Source organism: Callospermophilus lateralis, unplaced genomic scaffold (genome assembly GCF_048772815.1).
Source record: "Callospermophilus lateralis isolate mCalLat2 unplaced genomic scaffold, mCalLat2.hap1 Scaffold_138, whole genome shotgun sequence".
Classification (NCBI taxonomy): domain Eukaryota; kingdom Metazoa; phylum Chordata; class Mammalia; order Rodentia; family Sciuridae; genus Callospermophilus; species Callospermophilus lateralis.
This window is the reverse complement of record NW_027512535.1, coordinates 553,629-575,337: the sequence shown is the minus strand read 5'-3', so window position 1 is coordinate 575,337 and position 21,709 is coordinate 553,629. Positions and strand designations below refer to the sequence as shown.

General features: G+C 34.3%; 1 non-coding gene and 1 pseudogene across 1 annotated transcript; one reads left to right on the top strand and one right to left on the bottom strand.

The window, feature by feature from the left end:
• The window catches only part of LOC143640221 (transport and Golgi organization protein 1 homolog), a 39,652-nt pseudogene that overhangs the window by 15,850 nt on the left and 2,093 nt on the right, over positions 1-21,709 (top strand).
• LOC143640224 (U6 spliceosomal RNA) lies at positions 2,269-2,375 on the bottom strand. The gene has a single exon (XR_013154898.1). It is a non-coding gene; the product is annotated as a U6 spliceosomal RNA (small nuclear RNA).

Sequence of the window (21,709 nt, the reverse complement as noted above, 5' to 3'; positions counted from 1 at the left end):
AAAGAAAATCATGATCCAAACAAGACATTTAATCCATCTAGAAGCTTATCTAAGCATTTTAGGACTTACCTCCCCCTCATGGTATTTGTTGATATTGGACTTTTAGAGTTTAATTATAGGAATGAGAAAGCTTTTAGAGCTTGGAGGATAAGATGGTCCTAGGGCCATTGTGACAGTAATCCTTCTCAACTGAAGTTGTTTCCTGTAGGTTGTGTTATTTCAAGACTTGTGTAAGAAAAGTGATGTTGTTGTTTTCATTGTAAAATGTATAGATTTTGAAGCCAGGTAGATCTGGTTTCAAATACCAGGGTTATCAGTTAGAAGTTTGGGCAAATACCTAAACTTTTGAATATCAGATTCCCCATCTGAAAAATGTAGATAATGCTTACTCCAATCATAAGAATTAAATGATTTGACAAGGTAAAGTGTCTGGTGAGGTGTCTGGCATTTTGTAGGGTTTTTACCCCCACGCACCCCCTAATTCTCATGTAGGCAGTCAGAGGTGGTATAAAGACAATGAATACCTGGGGAGGAAAGACCACCAGGGTGGAAAAGATGTGATGGGGAGAAATGAATCATTTTTCAGTTGGCTCCATGTTTGTTCATGGTGGTGGCAGCCACCTGGGTAAGGAGTATGTACAAGCCAGGCAGTTAGAATAATGATATTTCCAGTGATTAAAGCAGTCTTCCACAGTCATAATTTGATTATCAGAATGAATCAACATCACTTGGAAAGTTTACAGCCTCACGATATGGGAAGGATTTCTTTATTCATATTTTTAGGTATGCACAGAGCCCTCCTCTAGGTCTAGGTCGGGGTACACGAATGTGGTGCAGGTATGGTCAGTGATTTTGCGGTGATATGTAAGACATTGACGTGAGTGGCAAAGAAGAGGCACAATGTTACGAGACTGATTTGAAAGGAGCCTTCAAAAAGGCATTTTGAATGCCCAGTATGTACAGGACATTGTGCGAGGACTAAAAGAGTCTAACAGGTGTAAGGCATGATTGTGATTTTTGAAAGCCTTAAGAAAAGGACTTAACAAATATATGCAAAAATTATGAACAAGTCAATGTAAAATCTTAAACAAGTAGTATGATATCTGATAGGACTGGAGAGTAATAGGCTCTGATGTGTTTGGGAGATGTGCACCAATCAGATTCATTGATCAATGGAATCTTAGTAGAATCTTAGTGTTAAAAGAAACCTTGGAAGGCTGTTAGTCTAGTTTCTCACTCATTGCTGTAATTTTCTTTACTGTGGCCCTGATGAGTAGTTATGAGGCCTGTACACCAGTATTTCCTAGCATGAGTCACTCTCTTACAAGGCTATATGTTCCTCTGTTGTCTAGTTCATCCTTGTATTGACTCCAAATTTTCCTCCACATGATTTCCTCTATAAAATTGAATTCTTTTCTACATAGAAATCCTTTAAATATTTGAAGTTATATCTTAATTTAAAAATTATTTTTAGTATTTTTATCATGGAAACTTTCAAATAAGAGCAGAGAGAATAGTAGGGGACTATAGGTAACCATAACATACTGTACATTTCAGAATACTAGAAGAAAAGATTGTGAAAGTTTTACCATAAATGATGTTTGAGGAGGTAGATATATTTAACCTGATTTAAACGTTACATAGTGTATACATGCATCAAAATGTCATGTTACCTACTTCAATAATTATAATGTTTATTTCTATGTACTAATTAAAAAATAAATGTAATTAGAAAAGCTTTAGAGAATAGTATAATGAACCCACGGGCCATCACCCAACTTAACAGTAATTCCTTGATAGCCAATATCAGTGAGTTTTTTTTTTTTTTAATTTGTTCTAATTGGTTATACATGATAGCAGAATGCATTTCGATTCATTGTACATAAATGGAACAAAACTTTTCCTAGTTGTACACAACACATGTAGTAGTCCTACATGTACCTCGGATAATGAGGTTCATCTCATTCCACCATCTTTCCTATCCCTATGCCCTCTCGCCTGTCCTACCTCCCCTTTGCCCAATCAAAGTTCCTCCATTCTTTCCATGCCCCTTGCCACCCACCTCACCCCCATTATGGGTCAGCATCCACTTTCAGAGAGAACATACAGCTTTTGGTTTTTGGGATTGGCTTTCTTCCCTTAGCCTGATATTCCCATTCACCCGCAGATTCCATATTTTTTTTCTCTTTTAATGCTATAAGTAACATTTCATTTTGTATATGTACCACAGTCTCTTTATCCATTCATCTGTTGAAGGGTTGTTTCCACAAAACTATGGAATGCTTCACAAATGTGGGTGTCATCCTTGCTCAGGGACCATGCTAATTTTTTCTGTATTGTCCCAATTTTAGTATATGTGCTGCCAAAGCAATCACACTCTGAGTTTTAACAAATGTAGATACCCATGTAAAAACTACCATAATCAAGATATAGAACAGTTTTTTTCACCAGAAAAGGGGTTTTCTTGGGATCCTTCCCAGTGAGTTTCTTCACCACCTGTTCCAGGCAACCACTGATAACTTTTTTTTTTAAACTATAGATTCATTTTTCCTACAGTACTATTTCATATATATGCCCCTATAAGTGGACTCATATCTAGGAGTGCAATTGCCTCCTATGTTTAACGTATGTTTTTATCTTATGTGATACTGTCAAACCATGCTAATAAATGACCACAATCATTTTATACTTCCACCAGCAATTTAGGAGACTTCCACTTGACTTCATCTTCACTAGCACTTGGGCCATTATAGTGGGTATGTCTTTGTGAGTTTATTTCCTGATAATTAATGATATTGAGTGAACTTTTTTTTTTGAGATAGGGTCTTACTAACTTGCTTAGGCTCTTTATAAGTTGCCAGCCTCAAACTTGGGATCCTCCTACCTCAACCTTCTGAGCTGCTGGGATTACAGACATGTGCTATCATGCCTGGATCAAATACTTTTTCATGAGCTTGTTGACCATACTGTTTTTGTATGTCAACTCTCTGGTTAGCTGGAATCCAGACTTCTCCCAGCTCAGTGCCAACTGTGGGTTTGGTTAGCTTATAGTTGTTCTTGGCCCTCGCAGGTACTGCTTAGAATGTAGCCCCAAACTGAAGACCACCTCCATGCAGATTTCTGGAACTCTTTTTCTTTGTGGCTCCCATCTTTCTGATAGTTTTCTCTACATGTTTTTGGCTGCTTAATCTCCTGGAACTCTGGTCTCTTTCTCCTCAGTGAGACTGTTAGGCCCCATTTGGGTTCCCCTTCCCAAACTGAGGTCTAGAGGGTGCCTCAAGGTAGAATGCTCACCTATTTGTTCTCCTTCTCTTAGGGGTGACAGTTGCATGTCCCTTGTGGCTTTCTATCTGAAAAATAGCTCTTTAAAAATATATTTTGACTGTGCATGGTGGCACATGCCTTAATATCCTAGTGGCTCAGGAAGCTGAGAGAGAATCATGAGTTCAAAGCCAGCCTTAGCAAAAGTGAGGTTCTAAGTAACTCAGTGAGACCCTGTCTCTAAATAAAATACAAAATGGGGCTGAGACTGGGGATGTGGCTCAGTGATCAAGTGCTCCTGAGTTCAATCCCTGGTACAAAAAAAATATATATATATATATATATAATATATTCCAACTTTCTGGTTGCTTTCAGTGGGAGAACAAGTCTCATATAAGTTAATTGATTTCTCCTTTTGTTGTAACTTTTTGCAATAATTGAAAAAAATATGTTTGTGGGACTTCTAGGATATATTGTAGTTTTGGTGAATAAATGACATCCCCCTGGTACAACAATTTAACCTGTTTTCTCTATTGCCTTTTTTTTTTTTTTTTTTTTGGTGGTGCTGGGATTGAACCTCGGGCTCCATGCATTCTAGGCAAGTGCTGAGCTAACAACCTCAGCTTCTCTCTGTTGCTTTATATTTCTTGGAAATTCATAGTCAGGTTTAGGTTCAATTCTTTTTCTTATGAAAACTTAATAGGAAATATTGCATTGACATATGCATATCCTCTCCTTTGATGTTGACTACTAGTCAACAGTGACGTTGGTGAGATTTGCTAATATATTATAGGCTGCAAAATAGCAATGGTCTGAGTAGCTGGATTTTTCTTTCTTCATTTAAAGGATGGGATGCCTACACAAATAAAAATTTGATTATTCTTTTTTTGGGGGGGGGTATTGGGAATTAAACTCAGGGGCATTTGGCTAGTGAGCCATATCCCCAGCCCTATTTTGTATTTTATTTATATACAGTGTTTCACTGAGTTGCTTAGCAATTCCCTTTTGCTGAGGCTGACTTTGAACTTGCTATCCTCCCTCCTCAGCCTCCCTACCTACTGGGATTACAAGTGTGTGCCACGGCGCCTGGCTATGATTGATTATTCTTTACACAGTTATTTGGTTTGTATAGTTAAGGCAGGAGATAAATATTTGATTCCTTTTCTTTATTTAAACACTTTTCAGAATAGTAAGGTATTCTTCTAGCTTATCAAATGATACCCAAAGGGGCTTGAAATCTTTTTATTGTTTCATTGTTTTTATTTGTTGGCATAAAATTAATTAGTTCTTTCATATATTTAAGTTTTTGTCTTAAATGAATTTTTTAAATTATAAAAACCAGGTTATCTAAGAGAAAAGAATGATCCAGAGGGATTCTAGCCAGGTGTTAGACAATGTGATGATATAGGGCCTGTTACAAACTGGAAAATTTAAAGTATGCTCAATTTAAAGTATTTAGATTCAGGCTGGGGTTGTGGTTCAGTGGTAGAGCGCTTTCCTAGCATGCATGAGGCACAGGGTTAGGGTTAGGGTTAGAGTTAGGGTTAGATGGTTAGGGTTAGGGGTTCGATCCTTAGCACCATATAAAAACAAAATAATGTGTCCACCTGAAACTAAAGATACATAAATAAATTTTTAAAAAAAGTATTTAGATTCATTATACTTGAAAACACTGCAAGTGAACAAAAAATATGAGACTGTCAGTATCCTTTCTCTTGAAGAAACTATTGGAAAATATTGAGGAGGTGGATTTCTGACGAGGAGGTTGATTTAGAATTGCCATGATTCTTTGTGACGGTTTTGTTATAAATTTAAGGTTTCCCATTTCTTCTAATTTGTCTGTTTCAGCTGTTTACTACATTGCCTGATGAGTATCAACCTGGGCCTGATTTTTATGGACTACCATGGGAGCCTGTAGTTTTCACTGTTTTCTTTGGATTGGTATCCTTTGTCATTTTCTTTTGGAGAACTGTTCTTGTTGTGAGTAAATTAACTTATTTATACCTTAGCACATAAGCACAAGGATTATTTTATATAGTCACTGCCCCCCCACTTTTTTTCCTTTTCAGTTGCTAAAACACAAATTAGTGGTTTAAGTCAAACTAACCTTATAAAATAATATAGTGTGGGTGCAGTTGGTAGAACTGGTAATTCTTACAGCCATCCTGACCAGTAGTCTCATACATATCAGAAGTCTTAAAAGTGGGATAAAAGATGGGATAGGTTAGATAAATATCCTTTTATGTAGCATATATGTCTAGTAATCTATATTAAAGAAATAACTATGCTTTGAAGATTTTGGTAATGTTTTTCAGTGCAACAGTGTTTAGATTGAAGACTTAGCACAACATAATTCATTTAGGGGATATTGTATGTTCGCTTAATGGAATAGTAGGCAGATTTATCTATTTCAAAGCTTTTAGGTACAGAAAATGCTCACAATTAAATGTGAAGTGGAAAAAAAAGCAGAAACTAAGATTTAAATGTTGATGAACTGTATGTTAATATAAACACATATAAACAGGGGGAAATGCTACAAACAAATACAGTAATATGAGAAAAAGGAGATAAGATAATTTTTTCCAGTCTTTTATATATATTTTTCCCAGATTTTATGATTTGATCATATGTTCAGAAAATACCTTTTTATTTGGAAGTATAGATTATGTGTTGTCCAAAAATCCATTAAATGTTTTGTTCATTAAGTCTTTTTTTTCTGAGCAGAATTAGTCTATCTCTGTGTATGTGTGTACATATATGTATAAGCATATATATATATAAGCTTATACATACATATGTTTGTACTGTAGGTCATTCTGTTTCATAGTTATTTAACATAATTGGAAGAAAATTATTTTAGGTAAATGGACTTTGCATATGAAAAGCCTAACAGTTAAAGAGGCCAAAAGCATTGGATACAAATCTTTTCAAATCTGAGTGTTCTTTTTCTGATTTCTTAATTATATCAGACATATCATTGTTAAGATAAGTTTCCTCTCCTTGTACAATTGAGTGTAAGATCTCTTAAAAAGCATTCCCTTCTTAAATAGAAGAATCGTTTGCCTGGATTCCTGTGAGAAATTTTCACAGTTCAATCTCATTGAACTTTTTCTCAGCTAAAAGGAAAAAGGAAATAGAAGGATAAAGAGAAGGGAAAAACATGAAAACACTTTATATTTCTCTCTTGTTTCTTTCATTTCAAGAAAGAAACAATACCTGTTTCTCTTTTCACTAGGTTATGTGGGATCTGGTTCCTAGCTGTTGCTCCTCAGTTTCAGCATTTGACTTTGGAGCTTTAGTCTCTTCCTTAGATGACTGCTTTTATGCTACTTCCCATTTTCTTCTGTTGTCATTTTGAGTAAAAGGTTAGCAAGGCTATGACATTAAAGAAATGCCATTTCTTTCTGTGTTGGAGTTTTCTGAATGCAATTTCCTATTACGAAGATCCCATGGATGATCCATGGACACATCTGAGTATTCCATCACCATTTATAACATTTGAAAGGACAAGTATATGCTAAGTTACAAAGAAATTTAGTGATGTTTTTAAAAAAATTTCTGCTTAGGTTTTATTATCAGGCAGTTTATTGCTGTCTTTAGGAAATGATTGTTTTTGTCCTTTCCAAAATATGTTAATTGTCATTTCTCTTGTTGCTTGTGCATTTTCTTCTAGCAGTCTTCCCTTTCAGATTTCTTGCTATATATTTAGTGGTTTGTAGAAATAAGATGATGTAGCCTATTAGTTTCTAAATTCAGCCAATAGCCAAATTTAAATTGGAGTTCTAAGATGTTTTCTGGTGAGTGAAAGTGGCATATCTTAGTACAAAGATTATGCCTTTAATATTGTTTCCTCAAATTCCTTTTGAATAGTCATTGTTTCTAGACTTTATCCTGGTTATTTAGAATTCTCAAGTAAATGATTTTGACTACACACACACACACACACATACACACACACATCTTTACTGTGAAATAAGGTACATATCTTAGTGTTTTTATGTCAGAGCCTATTTATGAAATATAACTACCAATTAAATTTAAAATGCTTGTTAACCTTTACTTATTTTTAATCCTATAAATTTATTATTCTGAACCAGAATGTTATTAAATTCTCACTTGGTTATGATTCTGACTGTTGTTTTAGGAATGCTGTTTCTATTGAGCAGATGTTTGACATCAAATTTAATCTTTTTTCTCTCTTCTAGGTAAAAGATAGAGTATATCAAGGTAAATTTTTAGGTTTCTTAAACTTGTATTGGTGTTTGATGTGTGTTTTATGTATGTTAGAAATAGATACAGTGACTTTTAATGTCTATTACTTTTTTTACCTCCTGAAAATTTTACTATTCCTAGGTTGCTAGCATGGATAACTGAGTAGATGATGATGGTTCCAACTCTGAGATAGGAAATAAAGAGGAGGAACAAATTGTGGATAGGGAGATGATAAGTTTTAATTTGGGGCAGATTAACTTTGAATATTGATGTAATGCAGATGCATTACATTTGAAGAGTATTTCTATGCTAATGATTTAATCATGCATTAAGTAATTGAGTAGATAATTTAAAGAATGGTAATGTGAATCAGTATGCTTTCAATTCTGTTTTTCTTTGCAAAGAATTAAATGATTCCATTTTCTGAAAAGAAAGTGTTTTGAGAAGGGAGGAATATCAAGCTACAACACTTTACTGTATTTCCCATCTGTGAAATAAGCTTAAATTGAAATATCATTTTGGATGGGAAGGGTACCTGGGATTGAACTCTGGGGCACTCTACTGAGCCACATCCCAAACCCCCTATATTTAGAGACCAAGTCTCACTTAGTTGCTTAGTGTCTCGCTCTTGCTGAGGCTGGCTTTGAACTTGGGATCCTTCTAGCTCAGCCTCCTGAGCCACTGGGATTACAGGTGTGCACCACCGCGCCCAGCAAAATATCATTGTTCTTATATTTTTCTTAAATTTTAATAATTTTACACTCTAATTGCTAATAATCATAGATCGCTTTTTAAAAGCATAATAGTTATGCTAAGAAGTATTTCCTCATAGTACCATACAACATGTCTTTGCTTTTAGTAGATTCAGTAATTGGATTTCATTTAGTGATTGTAATAATCTTGTGTATTTCCCCCTTTTAGTCACTGAACAGCAAATTGCCCAAAAGATAATCAATTTCATGAAAGAAGATGAAGAACTGATACAGAAATTTTCAAAGTATGAACAGAAGGTATAATTATTTTTTTGTTTCTTTCTCCCTTGGTTCTAGCTTGAATCATTTCTACCTGTTTTAATTTAAAAATCATATTTTAAAGTTTTTATTTCATTATTTCCTACAAATCATCCAAATTCTAAGCAGTCATATGTATTAAGTACTGCTTTCTTCTGGAAAGGGTCACTTGTCTGGAAGTAACTTGTATAGTAGCACTATAATTTGTGGATCTTAATTCTGAATGCTTTATTTACATAGATAAAGGAATCAGAGAAACAGATCCAAGAAACCATGAAACAAAATATGATTCTTTCTGATGAAGCAACTAAATATAAGGTAAAAATCCCTTCTTTGGGGGGAATTACATTCTAAACTCAAAAGTAAATGTAATGAGTGAGTAATCTTGACACCTTTTTTCCCAGGATAAAATAAAGCTTCTTGAAAAAGCTAAAGAATTTCTGGATGAGAGAGCTAAAAGTCTTCATGTTATGTTAGAATCTGAAAGAGAACAGAATGCTAAGAATCACGACTTGGTAAGAGTTTTGCTGCTAAGTGTTGCTTTAATTTGGCTTTTGAAATATTTTGTAAAATTGGTTAAGTTGAACTTAGTCCAGCTGTTAACTAAAGTAAGATTAGGAGTCAAGGAATTTAAACCCACATCTGTGCCCATTTTGTGGAACTTTTAAGTACTGATACAACAAATTATTTTTATGGGCCTAGGAAATATTTTTATTCTCAACCTTGGATAATTTTCATATTGCTTTGCTCTGCCCTTGGAAACATGCAGATCAACTAAAAAACTATTGTCCAATTGAACAGTATTTGTTTACTTTTTACTTGAAAGAGTAATGAATTAATCAATTTTCTGTACTTAAAAAAATTTTACTTACATATTTCATTTCCAATTTCTATAAGTTTCTGTAATTACATAAAAGTTGCAAAAGATAGTAGAGAGTGTGTTCTGAAATATCCTACCCCCAAGTAAGCTTGATCACCTAGCTGAGGTAGTATTTATCAGATTTCGTCACTGTAAAAATTCTTTCCAATCCTTTTCATATTATATTCTTTGGACGTTACCATGCACAGCCCACAGTTAAAGTATGAAGAGTTACGAGCTCAGGATGCAGCTCATGGTAGAGCACTTGCCTAGCATGCATGAGGCCCAGGATTCAATCCCAGGCATTGCAAACAAAGATTGCAGAGTTATGTCCACTTCCTTAAGGAGCAAATATATTTATAAATTTTTTGGAATTCTTCTGTATGTGAGATTAGTCTATTCTCCCTTAAATTTTATCATTTTTTTACTTCAGATAAGAAAATTTTAAAAATTATCTTGGGAAATTTTTTTCTCTATCACTAGAAAAAAATTAGTAATTTGAACTGGTTTATTTGAAACAGTAATTAATTAATTTTCTATGCTTTAAAACATTTTATTATTGCATTATGATTTTCTATACTTCGACCTTTTTTTCTGGTTATCTCATAAACAGTAAGGTTGTGGATGCCATGAAATATTTATGACTTCATTTTCCCTCATCTCTTTCAGTTCTTGATTTTTTGCTTAGTCCATAGCTGGATCCCCTGCATTTACCTGAAATGTAATGGGATGGCTTGACAAATATTTTGTTGTGTTTATCTTTTTTAGTATATATATGTGTGTACACACACACACACACACACACACACACACACACACACACATATCACTATTTCTACTGAAATCCTAATGCATATTTTGTGTTCTGTTTTCACCTGGCAGATAATGGAAAATAAGAAATCTATAGAGAAGCTTAAAGATGTCATTTCAGTGAATACTTCTGAACTTTCAGAGGTAAAGCTGCCAACTCTTGCTAACGGGATATTAATACTACATCTTAGTTTTGTTGCGGACCAAAAATTTGAAGTGTGCTAAAATGTGCAAAAAATGAGAACTATATGATGTCTGGTTTGGGAAAGTATAACTTTGTTTTTTCTTTGGAATTAATTCACTAACTGTAGTGTTTTGCATTAGCTTCAAATTGTCTTTAATGAAGCTAAGCTTCGTGAAGAGAAGGTGAAGTTGGAATGCTGTCAGCTTCAGAAAGAAAATACCATGCTTAAGAAGACGAAAGAGCAGGTAAAGAAAATTTGATGTCATACATAATGTAAACTAGAGAAGTGAATATCATTATCTTGTATCTTTCTTGGATCTGTTTCTGAGGTAAGGAATATTCATGTTGGACCTTTTCTAGATATGCAAAGTTTAAACATGCTCCCTAAATTGAGTGCATATATATGTTCTCCATCTGTTTTGGATTTTTGGATTATTGCTTTTCTTATCAAATGTCAATCAGTTATTAACTTGCATAGCCTCAAAGAAACTTTTAAACCAGAAAATTAAGTATTTTATGATCCTCTTTTGAGTAGTTACTGATTCACCGGCCAAGGGAAGATTACATGATAAGGAGTCTAAATTTAGGAGACAGTCATATGTGCGCAGCCATTCCTGCTGGAGGTAAATTATTTGAATTGGCAGCAATTTTCTGGGGAATGCAATAAACAGGGTCAAGTTCCTGAGAGCTCTGATGTTCTTACTGCAGCTGTGAGTGTTGGGGCCACTCTGCCCTCTTCCTTAACCAAGGTCTCAACCCCCTCTATTGAGGCAGGCCACCGAGGAGTATGGTTCTCTATTTCTTTGTCTAAGTCTTGTAGTCCTGATGTATCCAGTGCAGAAACTCCTCCCTAACCCATAGGAATTCATGTGTTTTGACTTTTCAGTTGCAGCAGGAAGTCAAAGACTGGAGTACATCACACGCTGAGCTCAGTGAACAAATCAAATCATTTGAGAAGACCCAGAAAGATCTACTTGTAGCTCTTAATCACAAAGATGATACTATTAATGTCAATTTATACTCCAAATACATGTTTCATCTCATGAATTCTCCTGAAATCTTCTGAATTAAAATCGAGAGTCTTCCAACCTTTTGCTTCTTTTCTAGGCTTTGACTAATTATATCACACAGTTGAATCAGTTACAATGTGAATCTGAATCTGAGGATCAAAATAGAGAAGATGAGTCAGATGAATTAACCAATGGAGAGGTAGCAGGTAAGATCAGTCTCAGGGAGGTTGAATCCTTTTTTTGCTTTCGTGTCTTTAATTAAGTATTTATACAGATGCCACTTTTCAGCTGGCTGATTTTCTTATTAAGCTTCAGGGTTGTAGACACATATCACTGGATCTATAGATATGTCTATTGCATTGGCAGAGGTGGGTTGCTTGGGTATAATGTAGCAATAGGCATGTGAAGAACACTGACTTTTTCTATCCCATTGAAAACTAGTAAGTACACTGCAGCTACAATAGTCACATCCTATACCTCTAAGTATTGAACATTGTACAGTAAGAGAAATTTGTTTCTTAACTTATGCAGATGATAGTTGATTTTGATACTCATCATCTCTATGGCTTTGTGGTTTTAAGGTCCACAGTCAGTCTTAAAAGTCCGGAGGTAGTTGGAACCATAAACTAAGGCTGTGAGAACAGAGGCTAGAGACTATCAGAAAGCTAGAGAGAGGGAGTGTAACAGTGTTTACTGATGAGGAAAATATTTCCAGATGTTTTCTCCCAAGTTGGATATTGCTTACATAGCAAGTATTTCAAACCACACCTGGTAGTAGATTCAGGGAGAAGACAGAGGATTGAATCTTTCTAAATAAGACACTTACTTACCCAGGTGAAGATAGATCTGAGAGAGAAGAAAAGCTTTTATCTTACAAGAATAGCATAGATAATATTTTAGATGTGCAAACTAGAAATTCACCTTTTTTTGTTTTGTTTTTAAGACAGACACAGTACTTTTATTTATTTTTATGCTGAGGATCAAACTCAGTGCCTCACACATACTAGGTGAGCACTCTACCACTGAGCCACAACCCCAGCCTGAAATTCACCTCTCTCTTTTTTTTTTTAAATCTAAGCTTGCAATTTTCTTAAAAGTCATTAGTCTAATCAGTTTAGTTATTTAATTGATTTTTTTTTCTTCTGGTGTTTGAACACAATCATTATTTAGTTTGGGGAAGTTAGGAGAATATAGAGTTAAAAGTAAGGAAAGAAAAAGCTAAAGTCTTTTGTTTTTTAGGTGATCGAAATGAGAAGATCAATGATCAAATTAAGCAGATGATGGATGTCTCTCGGGTATAGTTCTTTGTAAGAGTCCCATAGTGCCTGTGAATTCTTCCTGTGCCTCACTTTTAAGAATACCTCTCTTTTCTGCAAATTTTAGACACAAACTACAATATCAGTAGTTGAAGAGGATCTAAAACTTTTACAACCTAAGCTAAGAGCCTCGATGTCCACAAAATGTAATCTAGAAGGTGGGTTGTTCTTGAGAAGAAATTGCCATGTTGGAAAGACTTAAAATTTTATTGGAAAGATAAAGAATGGCTTCTTGCTTTCATGCTTCTTACTTTTCTTGACAGGACTCCCTCAAACAAGTTCTTAAGTCCTTGTACACATATAGAGATAAGCTGTTTTATCCTTTACAGACCAAATAAAGAAATTAGAAGGTGACTGCAATTCACTACAGTCTTCTAAAGTTGGACTGGAAGAGGAATGCAAAACTCTAAGGCAGAAAGTGGAGATTTTAAATGAACTCTACCAGAAAGATGAGATGGCACTACAAAAGTAAGATTTTCATTGTTTGTTATTGTTATCACTGTGTGAACTAATAGATAATTTTATCTTAAGATTATTTAAAATTTCTTCTAGTTGTAATAAGTAGAGATTTGTCTTTTTTCCTTTGTGTTTTGTTTCCTATAAGTTGCATTTTTCTTTCCATCGTCAGTCTTAAGAGTCCTGAGGTAGTTGGAACCATAAACTAAGGCTGTGAGGACATCTTAATCAATTGTCAAATTCATATGAAGGCAGGAAGTGGTAAAATGGTATTAACAGTCACTGATGTGGAAATACCTCTCAAAGTTCTAGACCCTTTCTATGATCCCCCTATTTATTTTAATTACCTTTCATTGTGATCAGTCATGTAATTCTAATGTTTTGAACTTGTATCTCTAACTCTGGACCTTTAAAAATACTGAGTGATTTGGAATGACATGTTTTAGCAGAATAAAAACTTCAAAAAGGAATAATATTTACTTATTGATGGTACAAGTTTTGGACTTGAATATCTCAGATGTTCACACAAAATGGAACTGTGGCAAGGACCTTAGGAGTTATGATTACAGAAGTACTTGTTTGTAGTATATATTTATATATTAATGTTCTTAGTGTGGAGCTAGTTATTTTTTGAAAGTTCATTTGAAGTTTTTAATCCACAAAAATACTTGAATTCTCTAAAAATAGGTTGTGTCAGATTTTATTTGTTTGCACCTGATTTTACTCTTCGGTATATATATATATCTTGTAAAGCAAAGACAGACCTTCTTACAGACCTATTTTTAGGTATTTTGACTTCTGTTGCCTAATTAATGCATTAAATATTGAAACCTTTCCATTAACTTTTCTAAAATTCTGTGATCTCCAAGCAACCTTTTTAGAATCTCAAATTTTTGTTCAGGCCAGTTCTAAATTCCTGGCCTGTTTCAAAGAAACATTTCTCATTTTATCACTTTTTTTTTAAAAGAACACTTGTTTTCTCTGTCCCTACTAGTAATCTGAATGACCTAAATGGCAATTAATTTTCTTTGTAATGCAATTAAATTGTAGTACTATTTTTTTCAACTCCTCCAAAATTCATTCAGTCATCATCTGTGGTTTGTATTCTTTTTACTCATCCCTAGGTACTATGTTAGTTCATGCCTGTGTCATCTTTTCTGTTTCTAACCTAGATCATCTGTCTTCATTCTCCATTTTTTATATTTGTATATAACTTATTTCAAATTCTTAGTAGTTTTCTCTATAGCCGCTTGAAGTGGACTTTCTAAAATATAAGTCTGTCCATGTGAATATGTGCCTGTGGTTTATGAAGAATTTGCTTTCTATTTGATGACCTGTTCTTTTTTTCTTCCTTGTATCTTTTTAATAGTTTAAATATTTTTAATTATTTTCCTTATCCCCTGTATAAGCTTGTTGTAATCATAAATTATAATGGAATTATAATTATATAATTATAATTTTATTCATCTTCTCATAATTTAAAGGCCATGGTATATATTCTGGATTTAATAAAAACCTGACATAGATTAATAGGTTTATTATTTTTTTTTATGGGCTTTAAGTAGCTCCTGAATCAGATAACTGTTGTGGCATTGTATGTTAGTATTTCATATTCTGTGAACTCCACAAGACATTCATTCAATTTATACACATATTTAAAGTTTCTGTAGTTCTGCATTCTACACTGTTGGTTTCTTATTTGAAATTATTTTCATTCTCTTTGAACATTGTCCTTTAATGATAGATTTGATTAGTGTATCAAAGGTAGTACAAGGATAAACAGAGAATAGTATTTTATCCACTAAATATTGCTACCTTTATTATCTGTATTAGGTTGACATGAACTTCATGATTAGAGTTAAAACCAGTTTCCATTATTAAAGGATCTTTCTTTTGGCTACTGAATTTTGACTGTTACTTAGTTTTAGCAATTTAAAAATATCCAATTAATTACCATCTGTTTTAAATTTTTTCTTTAAGGAGTCCATTATCATTGTTGTTTGGTCTTATCCCTCCCATAGTTTCTGTAGTCCTTTCTCTGTTTTTATAACAGTTGTATTGGGAAGTGCCTAGGTGTAGTTTTCCCCACCCCACCCACTTTTCCTCTTGCAGTTATGTTGCCTGGGACCATTAAACACTTCTTGAATTTTCGAGTCTTTTTCTAAATGTTGATTTTACCTCATTCTCTCTTCTGATTATAATAATGCATATTCGAATTTGATTTCCCCTGCCTCCTACATTCTGGATTTACTTCTTCTGAATATTTTCTTCTGACCTGTCTTAAAAGCGCTAGGATTTATTTTACTTCCCAAATCTGCTGCTAAAATCATTCATTGAGTTTAGGATTTTAAAAAATTCAGGGTTTAAAATATTATTTTAGTTGTAGATGGACACCATATTTTATTTTTTATAGGATTTTTTTAAGAGAGAGAGAAAGAGAATTTAAAATTTATTTTTTTATTTTTTGGCAGACACCATATCTTTGTTTGCATGGGGTGCTGAGGATTGAACCCGGGCCGCACGCATGCCAGGCGAGCACGCTACTGCTTGAGCCACATCCCCAGCCCGACACAATATTTTATTTATTTTATGTGGTGTTGAGGACTGATCCCAGTGCCCCACACATCTGGGGCTCGTGCTTCACCACTGAGCCACAACCCCAGTCCTATTTCAGTACTACACCTCAAACCCAGGACCTTGAGCCATGTGCTCTACTATTGAGCTACCTCCCCAGACTCCTTGCTCTTTCTCATAAGGGACTAGGGTCTTAGTGCTTTCCAAGCTATCTTTAATCTCATAATTCTGCCTCTGCCTCCTGAGTATCTTCAACTGTAGGTAGGTCACCACACCCAACTATTTCTTGGTTTTATAGTTTCTAATCCTTTGAAAAAATTCGTAATCTTTTTTTTTCCTCTTTTGTGGTGCTGGTGTTTGAACCCAGAGCCTTGTGCATGCAAGGCAGCACTTTAAGAACTAAACTATATTCCCAGCCCTAAAATTCATAATCTTGACTTTACTTTTTTGACTATACAAAGCACAGTGATTTTAAAACATGTGCGGATAACCCCATTTGTTGGTTTCCTTTTCTGTGGGATTTTTTCTCACAGAATTTTGTCTTATGGAGTGCCTGATCAGTTTTGATTGGCCAACATTGTTGTGATAATTATAGATGAAATTTGAGGACTAAGACGAAGTTATCTTCTTATAGAAAAGTGTTGAGGTTACTTGAGTAAGATTGTCACTTTAAACTTAGTCAGCAATTAAGTAATTCAAAAATGACTTGTCTTTTCAATGTTTCAGTATTGTTCCTTTTAGATTTTTTGCCTGTTCATCACTTAAGTGTGCAGTACTTTCTAATCTAAACTCAAAGGCTAGGGCTTTTATTAAGGGTTCCTTTATTGGTAGCCTCTTTTTTCCTCTAAGCCCAGGAATTTAATGAAGGCTTGGTTCAGACTCATATCTTTGTGTTATCTTCAATAGGAGAAAATTACCTTAAAGCACCAGCCTTACTTGTAATTCTGAGATTCCTTTTTCTAATGGATCTTGGCCACATACATATATCTTCACTGACTTTTTAGCTTGGATCCCTTCAAACACAATTTTATATTCTTATAAAGATGTTTTGATTGTTCTTAGTGCTCTCAGACTAACTCTTTGATAATTGGAAACAAAATTCTCTCTTTTCTTCAAGATTCAGTTTTCTCCATATTCCTTCTTAAGCCAGTGGGGAAAATTATTATATTCCTTTAGGCATCATTTATACCTGAAACAGTGAGCTCTTTTATTCTTTAGCATCTTACAAGGTAACTAGTATATTATAGCCACTCACAAAATACTTGCTGAAGAATTAAATTAGAAGCTATATAAGAATATATAGTCCCCTTTTTCTATTTGGTATCAGTAATCCTTTTTTTACTGCAGTTCTTCTGATTTATGGAAAATTAAGTTTCAAGTTAATTATCTTTTGAATTGGAACTATGGCTAAAGTAGTACAAGGATAGCAGAAAATAGTATTTTTTAAATCATTAAATGTGGCTACCTTTGTGTCAGTAGATGAACATCTTGAGTTTTATGATCAGAGTTAAAACTTCTCAGTAGATAATACTCTGATAGTGGGTCAGTTTGGCTTCTTTTTCTGGTTGATAGACATTATCAAAACTCAGATTTGTCTTTTTGCTTAATTTACAATTCTTTTGAAATAGATATCTAAAGTGTGAAAAATATTCTGTGGTTAATTGCATAGCTAAAAGACATATTCTAGAAGATTTTTTCTTTGACTGACTATATCTTTATTATGGTACCAGTCTTGGATTGAGAAAAGAGTTCCTCCATGACAAAGATATACTTAGTGTCCTACCCATGGCAGAAACGAGAAAAGAATTATCCCCTGCTTTATCCTAATATGTTTAATTATGTTAGGTTGATCAGTCCTGATCTTCCACATTGAAGTAAAGTGAGTTTTTATTATCTTACACACAGGAGACTTGCCCTTGGGGCACATGTTGTTTTCACATTTATTTTATTTACTGGTAAGTAGAGAATTAAGAGGAGAAGTTAGAAAATGTAAGTGATTTGCCAGAGTTTGATTTATGAAATTGCAGGTTTGAATTCCTATTTTATGTGCTTAAGCATTTTATAGAATTGTGGGAAGTGATATTCACAAAGAGAAACTTTTGATTTGATAACTGGCTTTATTTTAGGAAACTGAGTCAAGAAGAATGTGAGAGACTAGAAAAAGAGCAGCAGCTGTCAGCTGCAGATGAAAAGGTGGTTTCCGCTGTTCAGGAAGTTAAAAATTACAAGTGAGTTCAGTTTCTAAAGGAGGGTGTCAATGTCTAATGAATTAGTGTTAGCTTTCTTTTTAATCTTTTTTTTACATTATGTAGATAGAAGAAAATAGCACGGAAGTATAAATAACGAGAGAATATGAACACATTTAATTCACACAGGAGAAAAAATAAATTTCAACTTAACAAATGAAAAATGTTAACAAAAATTTACTTATACCCAATGGGCAAGACCATAGGGAACTTGGTCAATGCAAACAGTTCTGGGGGTTTTGTATGTTGTAGTAATTCTTTAAGAAATCAGTTTGCTGTGTGTTATATCAAGACCCGCAAAAGTGTGGCATTTGATAGACCTTGGAAATCTTCTATGGATATAATTTGAAAAAAAAGAAAAAAAGTTTTAAGGAGGAAGATATTTCTAGCAGAATTACTTGAGAACACACTGATGAACAGTTAAGGAAATTATAATTTATCAATTCAGAATCTCTAGCAATTAAATGATAAAAAAGTTATTAGTATTAGGTTTTTATTTTATTTATTTATTTATTTATTTTTGGTGCTTTACTACTAAGCTACATCCTTAGACCTTTTTTTTACTTTGAGACAGGGTCTCAGTTGCATAGGTTCCCACTTAATTGCTGAGACTGACCTCGAACTTGTGATCCTGCTGTCTCAGCTTCCCAATCATTGGGATTAATGGCATGTGGCATTGCACCTGGCCTGTAGTATTAGTTTTGATCACACTGGATTCATATAACTATAGAAATGTTTTTTTATGTATGATAAAAGTCTTTAAAAGTATAGCTGATGGAATAAAGGGAAAATGGTCAGAATGTTTCAAATTTTATTCAATTGTTGTAATTCTTAGGCGGAGAATTGAAGAGATGGAAGAAGAATTACAGAAAACCAAGCGCTCATTTAAAAACCAGGTAGTAATTAATACTGTCCTGTAGTTGCAGAATTCTTTGAAATCTAATACAGACAATTATAGGCTATTATAATGAGTCCCTAAAAACATTTTTTAATGTGTTGTCTTTTTCAGATTGCTATGCATGAGAAGAAAGCTCATGATAATTGGGTAAGATTTTTTCCCCCTTTTCTTTATTTTTTGCATAGCCTACCGCAACTGAATTTGAATATTTTCTCTTTAATAGCTCAAAGCTCGTTCTGCAGAAAGAGCTATAGCTGAAGAGAAAAGGGAAGCTGCTAATTTGAGACAGAAGTATGTGATTTTTATATCTTACTATATGTTTTATAGTGTTTTAAGGTTATGCTAGATATTATCTATGATTGCTGTTTCATAATTCAGCCCATTCTTTCTCAATATTCAAGACTACTGGAAATAACCCAAAAGATGGCAATGCGGCAATATGAACCTGTGATTGTAAAACCAATGCCGGGGAGACCAAATTTACAAAATCCTCCTGAGAGAGGTAGGGGGCACTTTGTAAAAGGAGCTATTTTATTTCTTGGGTGCAGAATGTATGTAAATTACTTTTTATTTCTGTGTGTAATGGTTATGAAATAATCTGAATGATTTGCTAAAGCGGGAGGTGTGGGGGTTGGTGTCAGGGAGAAGGCTGCCTTAAAGTAGTAACATGGCATTGTTATCTTTAGGTCCACTGAGCCATAATGGCTCTTTTGGTCCATCCCCCGTGAGTGGTGGAGAATGTTCCCCTCCACTGACAGCAGAGCCAGCTGGGAGACCTCCTTCTGCTACTCTTAATCAAAGAGATATGCCTAGAAATGGATTTGGTGAGCATTCACATGTTGCTTTATAGTAAACTGCTTCAAGGTTTTGGTTTTTTTTCCCTTTTGAATATTCTAATGAAAACATAGAATTTGGGCCTGTACAATATATAGAAGATGATTTCTTACTTTATCTTAGTGAATGTTTTCTGTAAAATCTGTTCTAGAATAGAAAACATTTTTTTTTCCTGGAGGTCCCTGTATTGTTTTTTTCTTTTAAATTTTACACTGTGAAGTGTAAACCTTTATCTTTAAATTAAATCTCTATGGTGTTCCTTTCCCAAATATTATAAAAGTAGCCTTAAACTTTATGTGGCATACATATTTCCAATATGAAATACTGAGTCTTATTTCCAATTCTAAATAGGACTGTAGTCTTGGTAAGATTGGAAGTCAGGTTATACAGACTAAAGAAAAGCCAACCTACACATACTTCAAGTCTATAGCTTAAAGTTTAGGACCAGTACGTATTAATTTGCTGTTCTATCAACCCAAGGCAGTTCTTTATTTTACTTAAGTCTCTTCATAAATTGTGATTTACGTATTGGGCAACCCATTTTTTTAAATAAATATTTTTAATTGTAGATGGTGTGGTGCTGAGAATCAAACCCAGTGCCTCACACATGCTAGGCAAACACTCTACAACTGAGCTACGACCCCAACCCCTGGCCAACCCATTTTTAATGTTGCTTTCTAGTTATTGTTGAACCCTGACCTGTCCACCAGTGGTTTATTTCTTCTGAAAAATACATACAAGCGCTCTGATGTTTCTTTACCAAGGGTCAATGGATGGATCTTTACCTCGTACTCAATGGTCTTCTGAGGCATCTGGGAAACCCGTTGCCTCTGGTAAAGAGACCAAGTAATTTCAAAGAATCTGTAATTGTGGATGCAGGATTTTTATTCTTTTCATGTTAGAATAAGTCTGAATCCATTCTTTGATCTCTAACAGACCCAGGATGTGGTCCAGCTCACATGAACAGCAGCTCCAGAAGTTCTTCTCCAGCTAAGGTGACGGATGAGGGCAAGGTAAGTTCTGTAGTTACTGTGAATCACGTGGTCGTGCAGGAACATGTAGCTTTCCTACAGTACTTGCTCTTTGCTTTATCCTTCTTTGTGTTCTATTTGTACTATCCCATTTGTTTTTTAAAAAGCAAACTCTTCCCCAAGAACCTGAGACCCTCTCAGTTTCTACCATTACTTCTTTGACTGAGCATCCAGTTGGAGTAAGTACTTAGAGGTTGAGAACTGAATTGGGTTTTATTCTGTGCATTTCTGGGAAGGATATTCAGAGCATGACACTGATCTTGTTTGCTTTAAATGGCATGCAATATTGAGCTTACTTTTCTCCTTAACTTGGAAATGTGGCTTAAGTGTGTACAACTATAATGAACTACAGAATGTGAAAAGTTATCACTCTAACTTTATATGGTGTTTTGTGTTGAATGATCTAAGGCAAAGTAAATTCATCATAAATTATATAATTCATCATTTTTACTTTTGTTTGGAAGAATGCTATTTAAGAATTCCTCCATTTGTGCAAACCCTATTTTGAGTGATTTGAATTAGATTGGTATCAGATTTTCTGAAAGTGAAATACTGTTTCAGTGCAACAATGATAATCTGAAATGACCTCTTGAGCCAGTCCCAAGCAATGGTCTCATTTGTTCACATAAGTGCATTCTCTTGTACCTGTGTTGCTATTATATCTGGTAGGTCTTCTGCAGCTCTATAATAAAACAAATTTTAATTGTTTAGTTTCAAACCCACTACTCATAGGAAATGATAAATCAATATCTCAAATGGTGTACAGTAAATGAAAGTAAATTATTAAAGCCTTGTCTTCCTAATTTGTGTATATAGCATTGTGTTGGAAAATACTTCTCAAGTTCCAGTGTATACATATTCCAGGAATATACATCTCTGGAGCAATCTAAGGGCAGCTTAGATAAGACCCCCAAACCCCTTTGTAGTAGAAGACTTAAAAGAGAGCAAAGACCCGTTGTTAGAGATGAGTAGAGGTGGGAAAAGCATGGCTTGGAGGCAAACCTGGGA